Source organism: Phaenicophaeus curvirostris, chromosome Z, assembly GCF_032191515.1.
Source record: "Phaenicophaeus curvirostris isolate KB17595 chromosome Z, BPBGC_Pcur_1.0, whole genome shotgun sequence".
NCBI lineage: Eukaryota > Metazoa > Chordata > Aves > Cuculiformes > Cuculidae > Phaenicophaeus > Phaenicophaeus curvirostris.
This window is the reverse complement of record NC_091431.1, coordinates 74,358,204-74,384,504: the sequence shown is the minus strand read 5'-3', so window position 1 is coordinate 74,384,504 and position 26,301 is coordinate 74,358,204. Positions and strand designations below refer to the sequence as shown.

The 26,301-nt window shown below is 43.8% G+C and overlaps 1 protein-coding gene across 2 annotated transcripts in view; it reads left to right on the top strand.

Annotated features, from left to right (window-relative positions):
* DYM (dymeclin) overlaps nucleotides 1-26,301 on the top strand; it is a 235,364-nt gene that overhangs the window by 110,920 nt on the left and 98,143 nt on the right. The gene's annotated exons all lie outside the window — the stretch shown is intronic.

The window sequence follows — 26,301 nt, the reverse complement described above, 5'->3', positions numbered from 1 at the left end:
ATTTCATACCCTTGACAGTGATAATGAGGGTTCAGGATTTGAATTGAAGCTGTTTTCTTGTTGCATATCACAGACATTGTCTCAAATGCCTGCTTTCTTCATTTCTCAAATCATAGACATGGAGTCTGAGTTTTCCAAACGTTTGCGAATATTGGCCTCTGAAGTCATAGACGCTAGCATGGTGTGAGATATGCTACCTTGATGCTCAAAAACTTGCACTGATTTTTACTGTAATTGTTTTCCACGTCAGAGGATTTTCCTACATTTCTGGTTTCTGATTTTGTTCGATTTTATTCTACTGCTCTTTCCACAGACCAAAGCAAGATATGTTCCCCTGGTTGTATTTGGGCAAGGAAGAGTTTATCTTGCTAGTAGTCTTGTAGTCATCTAGCATCACTTCTTGAATGGCTTGGCTTTTGTCAAAATGCTGAGTTTATGGGCACCTACTACTCGAAATTTGAACTTATGGTTCAAATTAAGCACAGCTGGATTATTTTGATTTGATTGGGTTATGAAATGGGTAAGCGTGTTTGCCAGATTATCAGAAGAGGTAGCAGTTGTCAGCAGTGAAGCAGCAGCCTCTGTGCTTTTGCACACCAGTCTCACCTCAACCTTACAACTCACAAATGTCAAAGGAGCTTTTCTGTACTGGGAGGCTCCTCCCTACACCAGTTTCTTCCAGCCTTCTCACATGGGGTTTTCACCACCCGTAATGTCATCTTTGAGGTAGATCGACTGCCTGATGTTTCACACCCATCTCAAGACCCAAGAAAGGTTGTACATCACCAAGAAATTCTGTTGCGTGCCTTGTCTGTAATGTTTCAACAATCTGCTGGGACATTTGGGTGCCTTAGGCATCATCTGTCTAGACGTATGTAGTTAGTGTGACTTCAACATTGCTGTTGATTTGAGTTGTGAAATAATTACTCTGATACATTTACTGAGGGCAGACAGAATTTTGTTGTTCTTAGAATCACAGAATCATTGAATTATTAAAGTCCACCCCCCTGCCATGGGCAGGGGCACCTCCCACTGGATCAGGGGCTCCAAGCCCCATCCAACCTGGCCTTGAACACCTCCAGGGATGGGGCTTAACACTGTTGATGCTTAACACTGATGCCTGCTGAGGCAGAAGACACAGAGAAAAATTGTCACATTGAAATTGTGTGTTAAATAATCGTATCTTTTATTATGTGAAGGACTAACAAGGCCATGTGTGAAATGTACCAAATAGAAAGCTTGGAGCTAACACGTAGCACTGATGTATTCAAAACTCTTAGTTATTCCAAAGATGTAGCCCCTTAGGAGCTACTCTTGGTTGCTTTCTGTATGTTTTTTAATAGAGGGACTTCACGTGGGATCTGAGCTGGGCAATATTTGAAATAATAAACAATATCCATCCAACTGTAGTGTGGTAGAATAGCAAGTCTGAGAAAGGTGTTGGTTATCCCAACCACTGGGTGCTGGCAGGGATCGAGCTGTATTTTTGTGGTTGGAAATAATGTGGAGGAAAGGAACAGAAGATGGACGTAATCATCAACCGAGGAAGCAAAACAAAAAGGCAATATGATATGTATTTATCGTGTGTCATAGAATATATATATATATAACGTGATATTCTTACCTAGTCCAAAGATACTCCACACTATTGTTTTTAAGCTTCTGACTTGTTGTGGCCTGATGCTCCATACTACTAGAATTCAGAAACTGTAATGAAGGAGGTGAATTTAAGTTTGAAACAGAACTAGAAAAACAAGAGGATTAAGGGAATATATTTGGTATCCTTTTCCCTGATGATTTTGCTATGTAATAATGACTGAAGATTTCATCCTGCAGGTGGAAAATTGTATATCTGAACAACAGCAAAAAAAGGCTGCCAAGATTGGGATTTAATTTGTCATTATGATCACGATTGCTTGTAAGTGAGAAGGCTGTAAAACTATAAAACTACTATAAAAACATATTAAAAGCTGTTGTAGTGTCCTGTACAGCTAGAACATGGGCAAGCTGGAAGGAAGAGTCAGTTCCAGGGACAACCTCTCTCCCATAAGACTTTACTGCCAGCATTATAGCATTTTCTTCTCAGAAGCTTTACAACCTTGGGTTCCCTGGCAGCTTTCAGCACCATAAAGGAAGTATTTTAACCTGTTTTCCTCTCAGTATACACAGATGTGTTATGAAGTTTCAGTTATCAAGAAAAGGCACATGAAGACATGTATTTCCTAAGATACTGATGTTATTTCCTTAGATACTGATGTTCTGAAGAAATACATGGTCATGGAATCATAGAATCCACCAGTGTGGAGTAGAGGAGGACAATCCCTTTTTTTCCTACCTGATGAAGTCTCTTAGCCAGCATTACCAAATTTACCCAGAACTGATGAACACAGCTTAGTCCATGATGGAAAGCTGATTATTTGTATTTATATTCCTATTCTGGTTCTACCATCAGAGTGCAAGCGTCTTTGAGAGAAGAAACCACAGTATCCATAATGAAAAAGTGTTTTCTGTGAAGGAAAAGCCTAAAAAGAAGATGTTACTTTGTATTACAGAAGTATCTTAGGGTATAGGTTTTTAAATTAAGTAGTTGTGAAACACTTAACTTAAAATCTGCTTAGCAATACAACAGTCATAGTTTAAGCCTCGCCAGATGCTCTAATGATTCCTTCCTTAATGTGAGAAGTAATTCCATTTCCATGCAGGCTTTTTGCTAATCCTATTCTGAGCAGAGACTGCCAATTGTTTTAAATTCTGAAGGCTATTTTCTATGAAAGAATTAGCTGAGAATATTCAATATAGCGTACTTAAAAGCTCAGTAAAATGCAACTTCATAATGCTGGGTAATTTGTATCACGTTCCAGCAAGCATGAAAATCAACAGATTTGGATAAATCCATCACAAGCAGCTGCTGGAAGGAAAAATAGATGTTTTATTACAAGATCCAGGGCAGTATTTGTTTAATATTTGATTGTAGATTGCCCTGACTTTGATTCTTCCCTTCTCTATCTGTTGTTACCACTAGTTTGTCTTTAATTACCAGAACTCTTTTTATCATCATACTGCCTAGCATGATACTGTGCTGCATTGTCTCTCTCATATTTGTGTAGTGCTGACACTTCTAATGTCTTTAAATTATATTGGTAGAATGTTATAACATAAGATAAATTGTGTTTTGATGTCATCGCTGTCACAAATGACCATTAGGGTGGCTGTGTAGTTTCCAGGCCATGGAGCACAACCAGGTGGAATGTTGCCTATCAACAGAGAGGGTAAGATTGTCCTTTGCTTGGTTTGTGTTCTACAAGTACAAATAGCAAAAAGTAAAGTCACACCCCTACCTAGCATATTAGTGTAGGTATTCAATTTTTGACTTAGAACTACCTCTGGAGAAGGACTTGGGTGGATGAGAGGCTCAACATGAGCTGGCAACATGCACCCACAGCCCTGGAACCAGCCATATCCAGGGCTGCATGCAAAGCAGCGTGGCCAGCAGGGCAAGGGAGGGGATTCTGCCCCTCTGCTCAGCTCTGGTGAGACCCACCTGGCGCCTGTGTCCAGTGCTGGAATCCCCAACAGAAGAAGGATGTGGAACTGTTGGAACAGTTCCAGAGGAGACCACGAAGATGATCTGAAGGCTGGAGCAGCTCTGCTCTGGGGACAAACTGAGAGAGTTGGGGTTGTTCAGCTTGGAGGAGATGAGGCTCTTGGGATACCATAGAGCTGTTTCCAGTACTGAAAGGGGCTCCAGGAAAGCTGAGGAAGAGCTTTTAACAAGGGCCTAGAGTGACAGGGAGGGGGGTAATGGCTTTAGATTTGAAGGGGGAAGATCTAGATTAGACATGAGGAAGAAATTTTTTACACTGAGGATGGTGAGGCCCTGTCCCAGGTTACCCAGGGAATTGGTGGCTGCCCCATCCCTGGAGGTGTTCAAGGCTAGGCTGGATAGGGCTTGGAGCAGCTGGGAATAGGTGGAAATCTCCCTGCCCATGGCAGGAGTTTGGAACTGGATGGGCTTTAAGGTCCTTTCCAACCCAAACTATTCCATGACTCTATAAACTGCAAGTCAGTTGGCATTAATTCATTTAACCTATTTGGAGGTGACTTTCATGACATTTGGCTTTCCTACAGCCTGCTTGGAGATGACACTTGAAGATGGAAAACCTTCCCTGAACAGCCATATTCTGATATCTCAGCACCCTGTCATCCTAACAGAATTAGTAACAAGAAGAATACTCATTACTCAAGACAAACGCTTCAGATATGGGATGTTTGCTGGTTTCTAAGCAGGCATATACCACTAGAGGTTGCCAGACACCTCACTAATTAGACAGGCACGTTTAACATTCAGTGACTTTATGTGGCTGGAAACACTCTCCAGCTTTTCTTTCTCCTACACTGTCACCACAGCTGTTCACATGCAGGGCTGTGTGAGCCACTGAGAACAATTTATTAGTTGCATTTCTCCCCATGAAATGACTTAAGGAAATTAAGTATCAAAACAGGGTGATGAAGCACTGGCACAGGTTTCCCCGTGAATTTGTAGATGCCCCATCCCAAGGCCAGGTTGGGTGAAGGTTTGAGCAGCCTGATCCAGTGGGAGGTGTCCCTGCCCATGGCAAGGGGTTGGATCTCAATGGGCTTTAAGGTGCCTTCCAGCCCAAACCATCTACGGTTGTATGAGTCTTATGCTTCTATGAATTATATCAATGTTGTATTTTATTCCTACTGTTTCCTCTTATAGTCTGGCAGTTTTTTCTGGAGTGAAGTATTTGAGAGCTTTTTAGGAATAAGAGCGTATTATATTGCTTTATACATCACCTCTTGAGCTCAGTTTAAGTTTATGATGGATTGAAACTGTCTTTAGGTTGGAATGTGTGAGTTTCTGTGAGAATGTTGTGTTAGTGCTGCAACGATTAAGACCTTTCACCTGGGCCGGGGCAATCCCTGATTTCAGTAGACAATGGGAAATGATGTGATTGGGAGCAACCCTGCAGAGAAAGACTTGGGGTGCTGGGGGATGAGAAGCTCGACATGAGCCAGCAGTGTGTGCTCTCGGCCCAGAAACCAACCGTGTGCTGGGCTGCATCCAAAGCAGCGTGGCCAGCAGGGCGAGGGAGAGGATTCTTCCTCTCTTGTGAGACCTCATCTGGAATATTATGTTCAGTTCTGGAATCCTCAACATAAGAAGGACATGAAGCTGTTGGAACGGATCCAGAGGAGGCTACGAAGATGATCTAAGGGCTGAAGCATCTCCTATACGCGGACAGGCTGAGAGAGTTGGGGTTGTTCAGCCTGGAGAAGAGAAGGCTCCAAGGAGATCTTATAGCAACCTTCCAGGACCTGAAAGAGGCTACAGGAAAGCTGGGGAGGGACTGTTCAGAAAGGCTTGTGGTGATAGGATAAGGGGCAATGGGTATAAACTGAAGAGGGGCAGATTTAAACTAGACATAAGAAGGAATTTCTTGACCATGGGAGTGGTGAGACACTGGAACAGGTGACCAAGGGAGGCTGTGGCTGCCCCATCCCTGGAGGTGTTAAAGGCCAGGTTGGATGGGGCTTGGAGACCATGATCCAGTGGGAGGTGTCCCTGCCCATGGTAAGGTGGCTGGAACTTGATGATTTTTAAGGTCCCTTGCAACCCTAACTATCCTATGGTTCTATGATTCCATGATTCTATGATTCTATGATTCTATGAACTTATCAGCTGCGAGTAGCTTTGTTCAGAAATTTGATTGAGGAAGAAAGCTTACTAAAGTTGATTCCACAGGGAATGAAAAATATATATTGGGAGGAGATGTGTTTTTCACAGCCAGTCTTTTGACTTGTTTTTTTCCTCGGGGAGTCTCTGAATTTTTGTAGTGGATGCATGTGGCTGTACATTTTATATTTTTGTTTATGAAACTGTGTAGCTAGTTTTTAAAAATATGGAATAACGTGATTCCGGAGTCCCCTCTTTCAGCTTAGAACCATTACCTCTCATCCTCCTAATGTGCTCCCTGGAGGGGTTTAAAAGATGTGCATAAGTGGTGCTTAGGGACATGGTTTAGTGATGGAGTTGACAGTATTAGGTTTATGGTTGGACTCAATGATCTTAAAGGTCTTTTCTAACCCAAACGATTCTGTGATTCTTAGCAATTTCAAGTTTTTCAGCCATTTTTTCAGCGATGACCCTAATTGCTCTTAGAGAAGTTGTCGGAGTACCGTAAAACTTTTCCGATTAGAACAGTGACTCTAGGTTAAAAAGTGAATGATTAAACCATTTACGTGATTTTTTTTTCTGTTACAACACACAGTTTTTATTTGTTTAAATATGTGCCTTGTTCTTGGATACTGGTATAATTCTTGAGTTTGCAGAAAGAGATACTGCTTCATTTGCAGAACAGAGATCACAGCTTATCCAAGAATGGGTTTTGCTCATTATATAAATATCTGTTGGATTTGTGAATTTGAGTTTTGGTTAATTCACAATGTCCCTAAGTAAAGTGGTTAAATTTTTATTGCAATGTGTTTTCCTTTTTCAGTCACTGTTATAGAATTGCACATCTTCATAATTTTCACCATGTTATTTGATGGAGTGGGTGACATTTTATTTTTCCTGACTATACTTTCTCCCTACCTTTTTATAGGCTGTTACTAGTGAGATTAATCATAGAACTCTAGAATCGTTTGGCTGGAGAAGACCTTTGAGATCACTGAGTCCAACCATACCTGCCCACTGCTAAACCAGATCCCTGAGCACATCGTGTCCCTGTCTTTGAAATCCCTTCAGGGATGGGGACTCCAGCATCTCTCTGGGCAGCCCCTGCCAGGGCCTGAGGACCCAGTTATTATTATTTTGAATTTTCATACTGTATTGTTCTTTGAAAGAAGAAGGCGTATCATTTGCCTCTGCTTTCCTTTAGATTATATCAGTTGATACTTTTATAAATCAGAAGCAAGGAGGAAGCTAATCAAATTTTTCACATGCTGCTGTGTTTGGCAGAATGATGATGACTCCAAGGCATGTGTTAATTATGTGTTACCATGGCCGTTTTTCCTGGCCTGTGATTGTTTATTGAAAATATTTTTATTTATTTTATATATATACTGTTTAAGTGTTTTTAAACCTAAAATTTCTTCAGCAAGGGTCTCTGTGTATAGAGCAGGTGACTTTTTGAGTTGGCCAAGCATTTGTTTATTCAAATAGTTAAGTGTCTGAGTTCAGGCAAGAAGGTAAAGGTGTATGCAGCAGCAAGACATTTATGATCTGACCTGCTTTATTAAACTGAAAACTCTAAAATTGTTAGTGTGTAAATGTGGTGAATTTATGATTTACCAATAGAATCACAGAATGGTTTGAGTTGGAAGGGACCTTTAAAGGTCCCATCCAGTCTGATCCTGCTGCAGGAGCAGGGACATCTTCTACTGGATCAGGTTGCTCAGAGCTCCATCCAACCCAACCTGGAATGCTTCCAGAGATGGGGCATCCACCATCTCTCTGGGCAACCTGTGCCAGTGTTTCACCACCTTCAGTGTAAAGAATTTCTTCCTTCTCTCCACTCTAAATCTCCCATCCCATTTTTTTAACAGTGACAGTAACGAGGTGTAATTGCTGGCTCGAAACTCATTAGGCTGCTTGCATGGGAAGATAAACAAATTTCTCTCTCACATGGCTTTACACTCTAGGAGCATTCTGGTTTTCCTTCGTTCTTTGTCTTTGATGTCCACGGTGCTTTCAGGAAGCTCTTTAACATACAGCTTCCTCTTTCATTGAGGAATAGCGATGGGACAGGTGGTGCAGAAAAACAGTGAAACTGAGGTACCCAAATCAAAGGCACTTCTTCAGGAGAAAAGCTTAAAACCAAAAATGCCAGGTTGCTCCATAAGTGGTTCAAAGATGTTTGGTTTCTAATGCTCATTTCTTTTCAGTTCTCAAAAACATGTGTATAGAAACCAAAGAGTTGCTTCCCATACAGGAATAGTGGGTTTTAAGTGGTGAAATTTTAGCGTAGTAAGCATTTTGAACTAAATATGATGTGTGAATTGAGCAAAATAAAATAGGTGTGTAGGATATGTAGTACTTCTATTAAACTCATCTTTCTGGCTTTTGTACAGCTGGGGAATGAATGATGTTAAATTAGAGCCACTTTTCACATAGGAAACTTCCTAAAATTGTTCCAAATTTAGGGCTGGAGCCCTTTGGCCCTATGAAACCTTATTTTGGAAAAGCTGTACTTCAGAAATGTCAGTTTTCAGTAATGAAAAAGTAACATAATACTAGTAAGCTGTCAGTGATAAATATATAGCATAATAGCCAATCTGTACCTTCTTTAACAGTAACATAAAAAGTAGTTACTGCTTCCTTTATTTCTGCTCTCTTGGTGGTTTTGTAACAGGGGATTTCTGTTGCCTGGAGCTTTGTGACTCTGAGGATGCTTTGAAACAGGTAGCAGGTTTGCATCAAGCCACTTATGCGGGGAGCCCGGACTTTGGGAGCTGCATTTAAACGCTACCGTAAGAACGATCAATAGACAAGTCTTCTATTTTCTGGATTCAAATCTCAGTTGGACCATTAAATTAAATCTTGGTTCACTGATCTCTTAACTGTAATAGCGGAGTGTTCCTAATAGCAAATCCTAGAGAAAAGAGGCTACTCTGCTCTCACACCAATGGACATCAAGAGGCTTCACAAGTCAAATTGTGTAATAATGAAAGATCATGCTCTGAAGGGTGTTCTTGGAATTAATGTCCTGTGGCCAGAGCTGTTAAATACTGAGACCTTTTGAGCATCAGCTTGCTTCTTCCCTCTAATATAACCAAATAAAAGGAAAAAAGACTTGAGGGTAATGAGCAGATTCACTAAACTGGTGATATCTGCCTCAGCAGATATTAGGTGCAGCAGAGTCACAGATACCTGGTTTCTGATAGTGAAATGTAAGTATCTCTGGCCTGAGCTGTTCAAGAATAATAGGTAATATATCTCTCCTCTTTTGCATCATGTGAATTGTAGTTGTGCTAGAAGGAAATTACCTTAATGAAAATTACCTCAATAGCATGACTGTTTTCCAAGTTTCCTAAACAAGATGGGGTTATTAACAAAAGGCTTACACTGACTTTCACTCGCTGTGCTCATGGTGCAGTCCATGAGCGTGCAAGATGCCCTGCAGCCCTGGACTTAGATTCTGTGTTTCAGGGGTACCTGTCGATACAAAGAGTGGCTTTTGGTAGTTCTTGACCCCGAATATTTTCATGCAGATGTCGTGTCATGGAAATAAAAATGGAAAAAGCATCTTTCTGTGCATTCCATAGAATCATAGTGTGGTTTGGGTTGGAAGGGACCATGAAGGTCGTCCAGTCCAACCCATGAGCAGAGACATCTTCCACTAGATCAGGTTGCTCAGACTTGGGGTTATTTATTTTCAACTCAGTCAGCTTGTTTGGTTTTCTGTGTTTGCTTTAAACCAGGAGAAAATGACCATTCATCCCAGAAAACTTTAATTGCAATGAGTATTCTGGCTGGTGAATTTTTTACTTTGAAGTATTTGTGATATTTTTTTCCCATGTTTCCTTTGCTTTGGTGGCATTTACAGTATACTCTGTGTCTTAGATTTTAGCACTACATTCAGTTGTGTACAGTACAGGCCACAGAATTAACTGGTTGACATTGCCTCAAAAATAAGAATTAAAATCTTCAAAGATAGTTTGCTTTTAATGCCTCTTAGCTTTGAAGTAGTTTTGTAGCATTTATCCAGGCTAGGTAATAAATGCTTTCTCTTTTTCTAAAGTAGAGGCATTTATTATCTAGCCTGGATATAAAATGATACTCTACTTATGAGAAACTGCTTTATAATGAGATTTTTTACTACCTTCTCAGAAAAGGGCCTTCGTGATAGTCTCATGTTGAGACCATGTTTGAAAGAGGACGTTGTGGGAGTGGAAGATCAAACAGCTCCAGGCTGCTGAGTCTAGACTTGGATTTTAATCTGTAGATTCTCAGGAGCAGAAGTTGTGTGCACAGCAGGATACCTGGGTAGGTTTGTGTGCCAACTGGTCAACCCTGGGTAGAATCATAGAATAGTTAGGGTTGGAAGGGACCTTAAAGATCATCTAGTTCCAACCCCTCTGCCATGGGCAGGGACACCTCCCACTAGATCAGGCTACCAAGCCCATCCAACCTGGCCTTGAACCCCTCCAGGGATGGGGCAGCCACAGCTTCCCTGGGCAACCTGTTCCAGTGTCTCACCACTCTCATGGTCAAGAAATTCCTCCTTATGTCTAGTTTAAATCTGCCCCTCTCCAGTTTATACCTGTTCAAACCCATTCCCCCTCATCCTACCACCACAAGCCTTTCTGAACAGCCTCCCCAGCTTTCCTGTAGCCTCTTTCAGGTACTGGAAGGTCACTATAAGATCTCCTCGGAGCCTTCTCTTCTCCAGGGTGAAAAAGCCCAACTCTCTCAGCCTGTCAAAGCGTAGCTCTGGCTTGCTCTTCTTGATCTGTCTGCAGGCACAGACATAGTGGTCTCTTTGCAGATGCTTTTTACACTCTTCACCCACTGTGTCACTGTTACTACCTGTGCACACAGAGGGTCCTGAATTTGTAGAGTGGCTTTTGTTGAGAGACAGAAGCCGTTTATAAAGATCTCAACAACATTAAATAATAAAGAAACATGTGCTGGCCTTATTAGTAGCTTGTTGACCTAGATTAGCTGTGGGGAAGCTTATAAGCTGATCAGCCATTCCAAAATTGGGAGATGTCATTGCAATTAGTAGGAAAGGCTGTGACAAAAGAGGAGACAACAATTATTCGGATAAGGGAAAAGAGACTATTAGTACCAAAAGTCCTCTTGTTGGTGTGACTTAGCAATGTAAATGCAATGCAGTTAGTTTTTAAAAGGCATGAAGCATCCTTTGTTACTGTGCACTGAGTATAGTTGTGGTTGACCGTGTTAAAATGCTGCTTCATCTGCATCAACAGAAGGAAGAGTGCTCCATGTGGGCTCGCCTGGTTTTGGCTGCGTGTAACATATGGGGTTGAGATTTTAGGCTGATATCAGCTGTTTCCAACATGGAAATATCATTGAACTTGGTTAAGCCTACTTGAACCTGCTGAGGATTCTGAGCGGGCACCTGGTGGGACAGTAATACCCTTGTCCCCCATCTGGCGTGAGCAGTTGAACGCCCTGCATGCCGTTGGGAGTGTTTGGAGCCCGCAACACCTGAGCTCATGGGTTATGGGGATTTCCCAGATGGACAGACTCACAGCTTTATTTTGAGATAGATAGGATCAGTGTCAGCCACAGTGAGGTCTTAGGCAATTGGTTGCTTCTCTCTGTCTCAGGGCCTTCTCTCACAAAGCCGAGTGGTTGAAGTGCATTATCTTCTGCTCTGCATATAATGGCCCAGGACTCCTTAAACATAGGATTGTTGATTGCTGATCTGCCTTAAAAAGGCATTTTAATATCTAAATACATGACAGTAAAAGCTCAACTCTGGACAAGATAGTTTGCTCTTCCTTGGCCACTTTCTGTGTCTCTATTGACTTGTAATCGTAGAATCATTAGGTTGGAAAAGACCTTTGAGATCATCAACTCCAACCATACCTGTCAACTACATAATCACATCCATAAGCACCTCATCTACCTTCCTTTTAAACACCTCCAGGGATGGGGACTCCACCACCCCCCTGCACAGCCTCTGCTAGTGCTTGAGAACCCTTTCTGTGAAGAAATTTTTCCTAGTGTCCAATGTAAACTGCCCTTGACTCAGCTCGAGGTCATTCCTTCTCATCCTGTCATGTGTCACTTGGGAAAAGAGACCAATATCCAGCTCTCTGCAACCTCCTTTCAGGTAGTTGTAGAGAGCAATAAGGTCTCCCCTCAGCCTCCTCCAGCCTAAACAACCCCAGTTCCCTCAGCTACTCCTTGTAAGACTTGTTCTCCAGCCCCTTCACTGGCTTCATCACTCTTCTCTCTCATTTTTGGAGGGTGGTGTCATTACAATATCTCATCAATCTTCTGCCACCCAGGAAATTATGTGGTACTTCAGTGTCCTACCAGGCAGCAAGTCATCACTTGGCAGAATGTGTGTTTAAATGAACATGAGAAAATTAGCACAGAATCTCAGCCATAGAACTGAAGTTTATTGAAGTCTTGGTACCTGTTTCAGGGAATCTAGAGATCACACAAATTCTTGTATGTGACGGAGAACGTAGTTTGGAATCAGAAGGTCCCATTGTCCCACCTTTAGTTATCATGAATGGCCCATTCATAGTTACTGTGCCACTCTTTGGAAATAGTACGGTTTGATAACAGTCTTCAAATTGCAGAATTAAACTTTTCTTTCTTGGTGGAACCTTACAGCTTTTAAGACTGTGATCTTGCAAATCTTTTCTGATGGAAAAGAAATATTTGAGGAAACCTGTACGGAAATGATTGGTTTTGCAGTTGTGCTGTTTCACAAATGAATTTGCAGAGCAGAGTGGGGTTCTGAGTTGCATCACTTAAGTTTTCTACATGTTCAGTACTGAAAGGAAGCAAAGGTGAGAAAGCTAGCAGGATTATTCCAGTGCTGCTAGTACAATTTTGATCTCTTTCAGCTGGACTGGAAAAAAACGTTAAGGACGCTGCAATGTTTGTGTTATTTGGTATTCAGGTGTCTAATGCACAGTACAGTGAAGCTATGAAGCTCACACTTTTTGTATTTTGATAAGTCTGTGTTATAGCAATGAATAAGATTTTTGAGATTTAAACATCTGTCTAAGACTTTCTGAGATTAAAAAGAACAAGAGTAATAGTCTTTTAGAAGCTATTATTTGCTATTCTAGGAGAATCATAGAAACTGCAGCTTTGTCTTCTCAGTTTGTTTGACGTGGAACATATTTATAGGACTGTGTTCCTTAGCAGAAATAGAGGTGATTCAAGATAATGACTTGCTTGAACCTGTCTTTTATCTTCAGTTGTAGGGTATTTGGCTCGTTAACCACCTTATTCAGATACAACATGTACTCCCTTTTTAGAAATTTTCTCTTTGGAAAAAAACCTGTGGTTTATGTTCTAAAGAAGTGAATGAGTAATGAACTTATAAGGATTTCTCTGACAAACTAAAACTGTATTATGGCTGTAAATAAGAATTAGTATGAAACAAAAGTACAGCATTGATCATAAATCTTATTTTATCTTGTCAGGGTGCTGCTTAGTTCACATTTTAACTGATGTCTTTATATATGTCCTGCATTTTTCTAGCTTTACAGTTCAGTAGACTAATTTCTCTCTCCCCAGGTGTGAAGCCAGGATAGGTATGAGTGGCTGCGAGGAGGGGAGTAGAGCAGTTAAATCAACCAAACAAACCTGATCTCCTTCTGTGACAAGGTTATCCACTTAGTATATGAGGGAAAGGCTGTGAATGTGGTGGACGTGCACTTTAGGAAAGCCTTTGACACTGTTTCTCGCAGTGTTCTGCATGAGGAGCTGGCTGCCACTGGCCTGGGAAGCCAAACCCTCTGCTGGGTAAAGAATGGGATGGATGGTCAGGCCCAGAGAGTGGTGGGGAATAGAGTCAAATCCAGTTGGAGGCCAGTCACAAGTGGTGTCCCCAGCGCTCAGTGCTGGGTCCAGTTCTGTTCAATGTCTTTACCAGTGACCTGGATGAGAGACTTGAGTGCTCCCTCAGTCAGTTCATGGGTGACACTAAGCTGGGTGGAACTGTCAATCTTCTTGAGGGCAGGGAGGCTCTGCAGAGGGACCCGGACAGGCTGGATCCATGGGCTGAGACCAATGGGTGAAGTTTAACACAAACCAAGTGCTGGGTCCTGCAGTTTGGACACAACAACCCCGTGCAGCTCCAGGCTTGGGGAAGAGTGGCTGGAAAGCTGCCTGGAGGAGAGCGACCTGGGGGTGTTGGTTGACAGCGACTGAATACGAGCCAGCAGTGGCCCAGGGGCCCAAGAAGGCCAATGGCATCTTGGCTTGGATCAGAAACGGCGTGGCCAGCAGGTCCAGGGAGGTTATTCTGCCCCTGGACTAAGTACTGGTGAGACCGCTCCTCGAATCCTGGGGTCAGTTTTGGGCCCCTCACTATGAGAAAAACATTGAGAGGCTGGAGTGTGTCCAGAGAAGGGAACGGAGCTGGGGAAGGGGATGGAGAACAAGGGTTATGAGAAACGGCTGAAGGAGCTGGGGTTGTTCAGCCTTAAGGGAAAGAGGCTGAAGGGTTCTCAGGCGCTGGCAGAGGATGCCCAGGGAGGTGGTAGAGTCCCCATAGAGTCACAGAATAGTTAGGATTGGAAGGGACCTTAAAGCCCATCCAGCTCCAACCCCCTCAACATCTAGGGATGTGCCACTAGATCGGGTTACCCAAGGCCCCATCCAACCTGGCCTTGAGCCCCTCCAGGGATGGGGCAGCCACAGCTTCCCTTGGCAACCTGTTCCAGTGTCTCACCACTCTCATGGTCAAGAAATTCCTCCTAATGTCTAGTCCAAATCTGCCCCTCTCCAGTTTAAACCTGTTCCCCCTTGTCCTATCACCACAAGCCTTTATGAATAGTCCCTCTCCAGCTTTCTTGTAGGCCTCTTTCAGGTACTGGAAGGGGCTCCTTTCAGGTACTGGAGATGTTTAAAAGAAGGGCAGATGAGTTGCTCAGGCATCTGGTTTAGTACTGGACAGGTATGGTTGGACTGGATGATCTCAAAGTTTTTTCCACACTAGCATTTCTACATTTCTGTGATTCTATGAACTGTGTCAGTGCCCTCCAAATTGCTCCTGAAAACCTTCCTTTCCACCACATGGGGACATCTTCCATTCATTCAGACCCCATGCTTCAGTGGATTTTCAGACAGGCTTTCTAACTGATTTAAGGAATGCAAGATAATAGTTTTTGAAATTTCACCATAGTTTGTGTGGTTCACGAAGAGAATATTGCACTTTGAAACATCTGACACTTTTAAATGGAGAGTGAAAATATAGGTGCAGAAGAAACAATCAGGATTTAACAACTTAACAGTGCATCAAGTCTTTATAACTGTCAAATGACTCAACCTTTTTAATGGTAATGGCCTTCAGCAAGTTTAGGAAAGAACAGGCTTTCAGGTAAAGTAAATACACTTAGTTCTGCAATGAATAAATAAATTTACTGTGAAGTTATGTACAGACATGTTTCTGTAACTTATTAATTGTGCTCTTGGGTCCACAAGTAGCTCTTTTTCCAAATGCCACAATTTACATGGGCTCAGGTGGGATGATTCCTGCTGTGGAACGGGACAAGGGCTCTGGCAAGTGCTGCTGACTCATGATGCCCACTACTGCTGCTACTTCCCAAACCTTCAGTTTTGTGGAGACTGAGATCATAGAAGCACAGAATGTCCTGAGTTGGAAGGGACCCACACGGATCATTGAGTCCAGCTCCTGTCCCTGCACAGGACACCCCAACATTCACACCATGGTGCTGAGGACCTTGTCCAAATCCTTCTGGAATATTGTCAGGCTTGGTGCTATGACTGCTTCCCTGGGAGTTGTTCAGTGCTCCATATCTGGGGGAAGAACTTTTTCTTAATATCCAACCTAACCCTCTCCTGGCACAGCTTCTTGCCGTTCTCTCGGGTCCTGTGATTGGTCACCAGAGAGAAGAGCTCAGCACCTGCTCCTCCTGCTCCCATTGTGAGGAAGCTGCAGACTGTGATGGAGTCTCCCTTCAGTCTCCTCCAGCCTGAATCAACAAAGTGACTTCAGCTGCTCCTCATACAGCTTCCCCTCCAGATCCTTCACCAACTCTGTTCACTCTCGGGTAGCTTTAGATCCTTTGTATCCTGTGGCACCCAAAGCTGCACCCAGTACTCATGGTGGGGCTGCACCAGTGTGCAGTGCAGCGGGGCTGGCGACACTGTGCTTGATGCACCCAGGACTGAGTTGCCCTCGTGGCTGCCAGGGAACTGCTGCCTCATCTTCAACTCGCCACTGGCCAGAACCCCCAGATCCCTTTCCACAGAATGCTGTCTGGCTCCCCAGCTGCAAATGTCTGTGCTAATGCAGGTGTTGCAGGCCTGTCCTGTAATCCGTTGCAGAGCCTGTGAAGTACCGTGAGTGTCTACACAAAGGATAAAACTGCAGTAGGTTTCACAGAATCAGGTTTGGGTTGGAATGGACCTCAAAGCCCATCCAGTTCCAACCCCCTGCCATGGGCAGGGACACCTCCGGCTGGATCAGGGGCTCCAAGCCCCATCCAACCTGGCCTTGAACCCCTGCAGGGATGGGACAGCCACAATTTCCCTGGGCAACCTGGGACAGGGACTCACCATCCTCACAGTAAAACATTTCTTCTCAAGATCTCCTATAAATCTACTCTCCTTAAGCTTAAGACCATTTCCCCTCATCTTGTCCCTGCACTCCCTGATCAAGAGTCCCTCCCCAGCTTTTCTGTAGCCCCTTTCAGTGCTGGAAGCAGCTCCAAGTTCTCCTCAGAGCCTTCTCTTCTCCAGGCTGAACAACCCCAACTCCCTCAGCCTGTCCTTGTGTAGGAGGTGCTGCGGCCCTTGGGTCATCTTCTTAGCCTCCTCTGGACTTTGAATGTTGCCTTCAAATACGACATTCCTATAGCAGCATCTCTTAAGCTGCCAGGGACATGGGCCTCTCAAGTATCTGACGCATCTGAGTGATTAAAGCCCATTCTCAGTCTGAAACATCAGTACTGAATAGACACTTCCTCCAAGCTCTTTCATATCTTCCTTTCTTATGGTTCATCAGCTGCATGTGTCTGCTTCTAATATACAAATCCTTCTGTTCTTTTTGATTGAACTTCATCTGTACAGAGGTAATTTGGCCTTTCTGTGGAAGAATGTCATATATTTATTGTTTAAGTTTCAGTCTACCAAACATCTCCAGAACTTGTTTGGTTTTCATTTCCTTGCCTCCTCCTTCACTATAAATACTTTACTGTGTAAAGATAATTACTCCTCTCATAAGATCATCGTGTGCATTTCAGCAGTGCTGTGACAGAGTGCTGCTTCGGGGCATGGGAACTTATGTCTGTGACACATTATCAGAAATAATCGCTGCTCAAATATTTGAATAATTTTCATGCTTCTCTGTTCTGTGTTATTATGGCTCCTTTAGCCCTGTAATGACCTCTTGCCCCCATACTGCTGTTTTGCAATAATGCAATTTAAAATCCTTGTTCTGTTTTGTGAGATGTAAATTTGGTGATGCTCGAATCTGAAAAGCAGGTCTGCAAGAATGAGGTATTTTTAAAAAGCTAAGCAAAGTCACCCTATTACTTAGATCAGGAGGTTAGGGGGGAATCAAGGAGGAAGGAGAGTACCAGTAGTAGCTGGGGATTGCTTGAGAACTGACACACAGAATCATAGAATCATTAAGGTTGGAAAAGACCTCCAAGATCATCCAGTCCAGCCATCAGCCCAACCTCACTGTGCATGCTGAACCACGTCCCCAACTGCTACATCTACACATTTTTTTAAACACCCTGGGAATGGTGAATGCCCTTCCCTGGGCAGCCTCTTCCAATGTTTCACCACTCTTTCAGTGAAGACAATTTTTTTAATATCCAATCCAAACTTGCCCTGGCACAACTTGAGGCCGTTTCCTCTTGTTACTTGGGAGAAGAGACCAGAATTTGATGTGCAGCCTCACCAGTGCTGAGTATAAGGGGATGATCTCTTCCTTACTCCTGCTGGCCACGTCATGACCAATCCAAGCCTGGATGCTGTTGGCCTTCTTGGCCACCTGGGCTTGCTCCTGGCTCATGTTCAGCTGCTGCTGACCAGCACCCCTGGGTCCTTTTCTGCAGGCTGGTTTTCCAGCCGCTCCTCCCCAAAATACATGTCCGTGGCACCTGATGAAACACATCTCAGAGCACTGTGAGAATTGACTCATGGCATTGCAAAACCGCTGTCTGTTGGATCACATCTGGAAAATTGCTTCCAGGTTTTGGGCTCCAGGACATAGGAAAGGTGTTGCTGAGCTGGAGCAGGTTCAGTGGAGGGCTGCCACAATGGTGGAGGCTGGAGGACTTGTCGTAGCAAGATGGGCTGAGGGAACTGGGCTTGTTTAGCCTGGAGAAGAGAAGGCTTCAGGATAAATCTAAGGCAGGACTTTAAGAGAAAGAGTTAGCAACATTCCCACACATAGGAGGTTACTGAGGAGATGGAGGTATTCTCTTTGTAGAAGTGTTTGGCAGGAAGATGAGAGAGAGTGATCATGAACTGAAGTCAGTAGTTTCCAGCCTGATGGAAGAATTCAAATTTTCGTGGTAGGGAAGCACTGGCACAGCAACCCAGAGAAGTTGTAGAGTCCTTGTCCCTGGAGGCTTTCAAAATCCACTGGAAAAAGCCCTGGTCTGTCCTGGATTCAGTGTAAACCCTGCTTTGAGCAGAAGGCTGGGCTAAAGACAGGTCCCTTTCAACTTTAATTGTGACTCTAAGGTAAGAATAATACGAAAAAATATTGGAACAGGCTGAAAAAGGAGGAATTACTTTCAGTGCCTTAGTATGGTAAAGGCTGATGAGATCTCCTGAATCCCCAGTACCAACTTTTATTGCACTTTAAGCAGCTTAACTGGCCTAACATCACCGTCAGGAAACCCACCCCAAACCAGCCACAAATCAACTTTCTGTGAACACAAGCATGTAAATCTCCCAAGAGTCTTGGTACTAAAAAACAAATACATAGTATGTTTTCTGCTGTGGTTCATCAGTTTATGTCATCAACACAGAGTACTAAACAGAAATAAAAATATCATTCAAAATTCTAATTTTGGATGAAGTGTATGATGTATTTTACTGTTGGCAAGAAGGCAGATAGGCTTTTGGTGATTTATGCTGCTGTTTATACTGTATGAAAGAAAGTTAATAGGTGATATTTTAGTCAGACAATAAATTACCCACTCTTATGGAATGGATGATCTAGTAAATTGTTGTTATCATCGATGTAGTCTGTGAGTATAGAAAGTGTTTGGTTGGGTTTGTCATTGGGAACATAAGGGTAATGACTAGCAGGGCTGTGGGACCAGATGAGATGCATCCCAGAGTTCTGAGGGAATTCGTTGATATGGTGGCCAAGCCACTCTCCATGATATCTGAAAAGTCACGGCAATCAGGAGAAGTCCCTCGTGACTGGACGAAGGGCAACATTGTGCAACTACCAACCTGTCAGCCTCACTTCTGTGACCAGGAAGATCATGGAACAGATCCTCCTAGAAGCTCTGCTAAAGCACAGGGAGGACAGGGAGGTGATTAGAGGCAGCCAGCATGGCGTCACCGGGGGCAGATCCTGCCTGACCACAGGATGGATGGCCACATCAGTGGACATGGCTAAAGCAACAGATGTGATCTATCTAGACTTCTGTAAAGCCTTTGACACAATCCCCCACAACATCCTTCTCTAAATTGGAGTGGTATGGATTTTATGGGTGGACAGCTCAGTGGATAAGGAATTGGTTCGATGGTCGCATTCAGAGAGTAGTGGTCAGTGGCTCAATGTCCAGATTGAGATCTGTGACAAGTGGTGTCCCTCAGGGATCTATACTGGGACAGTGCTTTATAACTATCTTCATCAATGATATAGAAAGCAAGATTGGGGACACCCCCAGTGAGTTTGCAGATGATGCCAAGCTGAGTGGGGCAGTTGCCACATCGGAAGGATGGGATGTCATCCAGAGGGACCTGGACAGGCTGGAGAAGTGGGTCTGTGAGAACCTCTTGAGGTTCAACGGGGCCAAGTGCAAGGTCCTACACCTGGGTCGGGGCAATTTCTGTTTTCAGAACACAATGGGAGATGATGTGATTGAGAGCAGCCCTGAGGAGAAGGGCTTGGGGGTGCTGGTCGATAGGAAGCTCAACATGACCTGGCAATGTGTGCTCACAGCTCAGAAACCAACCACGTCCTGGGCTGCATCCAAAGCAGCGTGGCCAGCAGGTCGAGGGAGGGGATTCTGCCCCTCTGCTCCACTGGTGAGACCCCACCTGGAGCCCTGTGTCCCGTTCTCAATCCTCAACAGAAGGATATGGAGCTGTTGGAACAGGTCTAGAGGCTGCGAGGGCTAGAGCACCTCTCGTATGAGGACAGTCTGAGGGAGTTGGGGTTGTTCAGCCTGGAGAAGAGAAGGCACCGAGGAGACCTTATAGTGGCCTTCCAGTGCCTGAAGGGGTTTCAGGAAAGCTTGAGAGAGACTTTTGCAAGGACTTGTAGTGATAGGACAAGGTGGAATGGCTTTAAATTGGAAGGGGGAAGATTTAGATGAGACATAAGGGGGAAGTTCTTCATGCTGAGGCAGGGAGGCCCTGGCCCAGGTTGGCCAGACAAGCTGTGGCTGCCCCATCCCTGGAGGTGTTCAGGGCCAGGTTGGATGGAGCTTTGAGCAACCTGATCAAATAGAAGATGTCCCTGCCCATGGCAGGGGTGTGGAACTGGATGGGCTTTAAGGTCCTTTCCAACCCAAACTACTCCATGTTTGTATGACTCCTAGAAGATAAGATATCCAACATGAACAGTAGTAAAATCTTAATAGCACACCACAACATTCTCCTCACGTTCACACAGATAGTTTCAGTGCTGACTAACATGGGCTAATATAGTTAGCTGATACTTTCATTATTGTTGTTGTTTTTTCAAAGTCTTTCTTACTGGATTTCCCATAGGGTCATGTTGTAGCATAACTCCTTTTTTGAAAGTATAGCAATTGAAGTCTCCAAACTCAGCGAAAGATGTTACTTGCTGTGCATTTTCTGAATTCTGCTGCAGAAACAATTTGACCTAAATATTTAATCAGGCTTAGCAGAATTGGCTTTTTTTTTATTGCTGCAGATTAATCTGGTTTCTCTGAGCTAATGCATGTGGCATGTGTGTCTTCAAGACTTTACTTTTTCTCAATAACGTTAAAGATTTATGGCCCTCGTAAAATCTGGCATGCACCAAGAGGAAGATTATGAATTACAATTACTTAAACATTAGCACAGGATTTTTTTTCTCTTGCATCCTATGTATGCTGTTTCAGACTAGATTTTATTTACAGAGGGATTGGTGAATACTGGTTTTGTACCACTTTTCTATACCTGCCCAATTTGCTTCATTTCTATGTTGTTACAAAGATGTTTGACCTGGTGCTGTTTATGTTTTTGCCTTTGATATATTCAGTTTCAAATTGCAGTTGACTTCAGTAGAGAAAATATCAACTTTCTGGTTTAAATAAATAAGGACATAAGTGGCTTTGCTTGTTTTCTCCAGCGCTCTTGTCTCGCTCAAGTCTGTCCTTAAAATCTTGGATGAAAGAATTAGTGTGAGTGTATCATGAATTTCAGCACTTCTTGTTTTATAACTCTTATTTTTGCTAAGTGTTTAGTCTGTGGCTGCAGTCTTGTGTACACCTCTTGAATTACTTGGAGTTAAAAACTTGAACTGATGTGATCCCCTAAGTCAAAATTATTTCAGTGACCACTTAGGACATGCAGTTTTCTTCAGACAAACACAAGAAACAGCAGATTTGGAAGAATCTTCAGCAAAGTCTTGTTTGGTTGTTGGTTTTGACTGTCTGTGAGTTTCACACAAAGTCCTCAGAGGGCTTTCAGGTGATCAGGGAGACTTGGTAAAGCTGCAGAAAGCCTTAGTGTGTATTCGTGCCTTGGCAGCCAAGAGGGCAAACTGCATCCTGGGGCACATCAAACACAACATAACCATAATGTAACATAAAGAGAGTTAATTATCAATGTATTCAGCACTGACGCAGCCACACCTTGAGTGCTGTGTGCAGTGCCGTGCCCCACAGCTTCGGGAGGATGCAAAGGTCTTTGAATACAACCAGAAGAGGGTAACAAAGCTGGTCAAAGGGCTGGAAGGAATGTCCTGTGAGTAGCGGCTAAGGGCTCTGGGTTTGTCTAGTTTGGAGCAAAGGAGGTGGAGGGCAACCTCACTGCTCTCTGTGGCTTCCTGAGAAGCGGAAGATGAGATGATCCTCGACAGTACCTTCAGTCTACTGTCCTCTTTCCTCAACTCTACTCTCTGCTCTGTTCTGCTCTGTCCGTATGGGATGCAGCTCTGCCGTCACACATGTGGCTGTTCAGCTCACTGCTAACCTCTGCCTCCCCAGTGGCTCTAGAAATTGAACTCCCATTCATTTTAAAGTGTTTATTTGATGGCCCTGTTTAACTGCTGTCATCAGAACACCTTTGCTAATAAGCAATGTCCAGACTCTGTGGAAAGGAAATGTTTCTTTGCCTTCATCAAAGCTGCACTAGATTACAAATAAATATAGATACATTGGGTTCATTTTTATACATAGATAAAAATTGTATGTTTTCTTTACATGTGCCTGGGTAGCAGGCAGTGAAGAGCATGTACAGGAAGGGTCTTTTCCCTCTCTGAGGTCAGATGGATGATTGAAACATTCATTTTAACTAATACTGGTTCAGGCAAACCTGAAAAGATCTTGGAAGAGAGGACCAGAGCTCCAGGATTACAGGAGGCTGGTATAAGCAGGTGAGAGTATCTTCATGGCAGTTGAGCATAGCCATTAACTTCTGCAGATTTGTGAGATCAGGCTGGCTTTGCACAGTGACAGTGAGATGAAGAAATACAGAAGTTGGGCACAGTTACAGGGAAGAGCAGCTTCCATCTTGAGTAAATATACTTTTTATTTTTCTAAAAGGGTGATATAGCTGACTGCTGTGTTTTGTTTGGGTTTTATTTTCTGGTTTGATTTGAGAGGTAGTTATCTGCCAGGCAGAAGGCATCCGCTGTCACTTTAGTCTGCAGAATACTGATGGTAATCTCTGTTGGTTTGGAACCCAGAACAAGAAGGACATGGACCTCTTGGAGCACATCCAAAGGAGGTCACGAAGATGGTCTGAGAGCTGGAGCACCTCAGCTATGAGGACAAGCTGAGAGAGTTGGGATTGTTCAGCCTGGAGAATAGATGGCTCTGGGGAGACCTTAGAGCAGCTTAGAAGAAAGAGGGCTTAGAAGAAAGACGGGGACAGACTTTATGACAGGGTCTGCAGTGACAGGACAAGGGGCGATGGTTTTAAACTAAAAGAGAGGTGATTCAGACTAGATAGAAAGAATAAGTTCTTTATACCGAGAGTGGTGAATCAAAGTCAGGTTGAACGGGGCTCTGAGCAATCTGATCCAGTTGAAGATATTCCTGCCCATGGCAGGAGGGTTGGAATGGATGGATTTTAAAGTTTGTTTCCAATCCAAACCATTCTGTGATTCTGTTAAAGAATGTTGAAAACTTTAAGTTTGATGGTGAATATGGATTTTTTTTCTTTAATAATTTAAGTTTCTGGAGTATAGTTAAGGTAATATTTGTGTAGCAAGGATATATTAGAGGAGTTTTACTATTCTCATTACCTAAAAATAGTGAAAGCTTATTGTTATGTAGGAATATATAATGTTTTTCTGGTTGAGAAAACTCATGTCTACCCTGATTTCACAGATTTATATAACCAGTCCCTCTACTTTTTAGCTTTTAGAAGCTGACACTAATGTTTTTTTTATCAGAATTCTCACTGTTGATCAGATGGCTTTTACTTTTTATAAGAGGGAATTATAATCTTCTGGAGTGGGATTTCAGTCCAGTGTGAGCTACGTTTTTGTCCTCGGGGTAAGCAGAATACATGAATAATGCAGGCACACACACCATCAATCACATATAATGGTCTTGCTTTTTTCCAATATTGCTTTTACAAATTTTTCAGTACTGTATTGTAGCTGAAGATTGCCTTTTTCTGCAAAGCAAAAGTAATATGCCCCATAAAACATACTGAAAACAAAGATTTCAGCAACATCTAGCTGTGGAGGTAGTAGCTGCTGGAAAACTGATTTCTGGTGGATCAATAAGTCTCATCTCAAACTCAATACCTACAATTTAGCAGTGAAAGTAGAATGTAAACTTTTCTTCATGTACATATTTGTTGATGGATCTAAGCCTTGATTTTATTCAGATTTAGCTTGGAGAATTTAAAAATGGAGCTGCTTGGTCTTGGATATGATCTGAACTGTGCTGGTTGTGGTGGTCACACAAGTTAGCAAATGCAGGTTTCATAGAATCATAGAATCACCAGGCTGGAAAAGACCCATCGGATCATCAAGGCCAATCATGTTTGAGGGATAGTGTTGCGCTTGCTGTGGATTTGAAATCACAGTTTTCAATAAACAAGCTCAACTTTGAAAGCAGGAATGGCCTTGCCCTGACTACATGAAATGAAGAAAGGAAGGTGTACAGAATTGCATTGGCTGTATATATTGACCGTATATAAACACTCAGGAGGACTGGTGACACTTGAGGGTTGCTTTTTCCAAAGCATGACCTTGAACCAACAGCTCCACCAACACTAGAGCTGACTCTGGAAGCATTCTGTACACAGAAGTGGTCCCTTACCCACCCTGTCCTATTCATGCTGTGGCAGGGGGAGGTGATGGCACCGAAGCCGGCAGCGGGGAGAGGGCAGTGCTGCTGGCACTCGTGTGCGATGCCTCTCTCATAGAATCATAGAATCATAGAATAACCAGGTTGGAAGAGACCCACCGGATCATTGAGTCCAACCATTTCATATCAAACACTAAACCATGTCCCTTAGCACCTCGTCCACCCGTGCCTTAAACCCCTCCAGGGAAGGTGACTCAACCACCTCCCTGGGCAGCCTGTTCTAGTGCCCAGTGACCCTTTCTGTGAAGAATTTTTTCCTAATGTCCAGCCTAAACCTCCCCTGGCGGAGCTTGAGGCCATTCCCTCTTGTCCTGTCCCCTGTCCCTTGGGAGAAGAGCCCAGCTCCCTCCTCTCTACAACCTCCTTTCAGGTAGTTGTAGAGAGCAATGAGATCTCGACAGGGCATGAATCCTCTAGGAGAAGCTTTTAAGAAATTTCTCCTCCTCCTATTGCATGCTGCATTCTCACCCAGTTTGTGAGTTGAACCTAAATGTGGTCATGCTTGTTCTTTCTATCAATGGAGAGCATTGACGGGGTGAAAAATAAGTGATAACAGAAGGTATTCATAATTTCTTGGCCAAGGTCAAACAAGATCAAATGGCTGGGACGGGTGGACGAGGTGCTGAGGGGCATGGTTTAGTATTTGATAGGAATGGTTGGCCTCTATGATCCAATGGGTCTTTTCCAACCTGGTGATTCTATGGTTCTGTGATTCTGCAGGCTTGAAATAAGGTGGCAATCCAGAGTGGCTGTCCAGAGGGACTTTGACAGACTTGAGAGTTGGGCCTCTGTGAACCTCTTGAGGTTCAACCAGGCCACGGGCAAGGTCCTGGACCTGGGTCAGCGCAGTCCCAAGCACAGATACAGGCTGGGCAGAGGATGGATTGAGAGCAGCCCTGTGTAGAAGGACTTGGGGCGCTGGTTGATGAGAAGCTCAACATGAGCCAGCAGTGGGTGTTTGCAGATCAAAAACCCAGCTGAACCCTGGGCTGCATCCAAAGAAGTGTGACCAGCCCGTTGAGGAAGGAGACTCTCCCCCTCTACTCTTGTGAGACCCCCTGTGTTCAGCTCTGGAGCCCTCAGCACAGAAAGGACACAAATCTGTTGGAGTGAGACCAGAGGAGGGACATGAAGGTGATCTGAGGGCTGGAGCACCTCCCATATGAGAACAGGCTGAGAGAGTTGGGGTTGTTCAGCCTGGAGAAAAGAAGGCTCTGGGGAGACCTTAGAGCAGCTTCCAGTGCTAAAAGGGGATCCAGAAAAGCTGCGGAAGGGCTCTGGATAATGGAGTGCAGGTAGAGGATGAGGGGGAACAGTTTGAAGCTGAAAGAGGGATAAGATCCTAGGAAGAAATGTTTTCCTGTTTAGGGCAGTGAGGCCCTGGCCCAGGCTGCCCAGAGCAGTGGTGGCTGCCCCATCCCTGGAGGTGTTCAAAGCCAGGTTGGATGGGGCTTGGAGCCCCTGATCCAGTGGGAGGTGTCCCTGCCCATGGCAGGGGGTGGAACTAGATGGGCTTTAAGGTTCCTTCCAACCCAAACCGTTCTATGATTCTGTTTTTCTGGTAGAAAGGCTGGTGCAATATGCTCAGCCAGAGTAATGGACTCATGAATGTTTAAATCTTACAAGCAGCATAATTCTGAATGATGTCCTTTGATCTGATTCTGGAAAAACTTCTGTGGCCTCTGTGGGCAGCTGAAAGGGCAGGCTTGTGTGTTGAGGGTTCCACTTGGTACAGGATCCTGTAAATACCATTCTTTGTCTGCTCCATCCCTGGCGTGTGGAATGAGAAGAATAACCTGTGTTGCTCAAAACGTGCTGTGGTCAAAAAAAAAGGAGTGATGGCTTATGAAATTGCCTCCTAGCAGCTACTTCCTCTCCTGAAAACTGCAAATG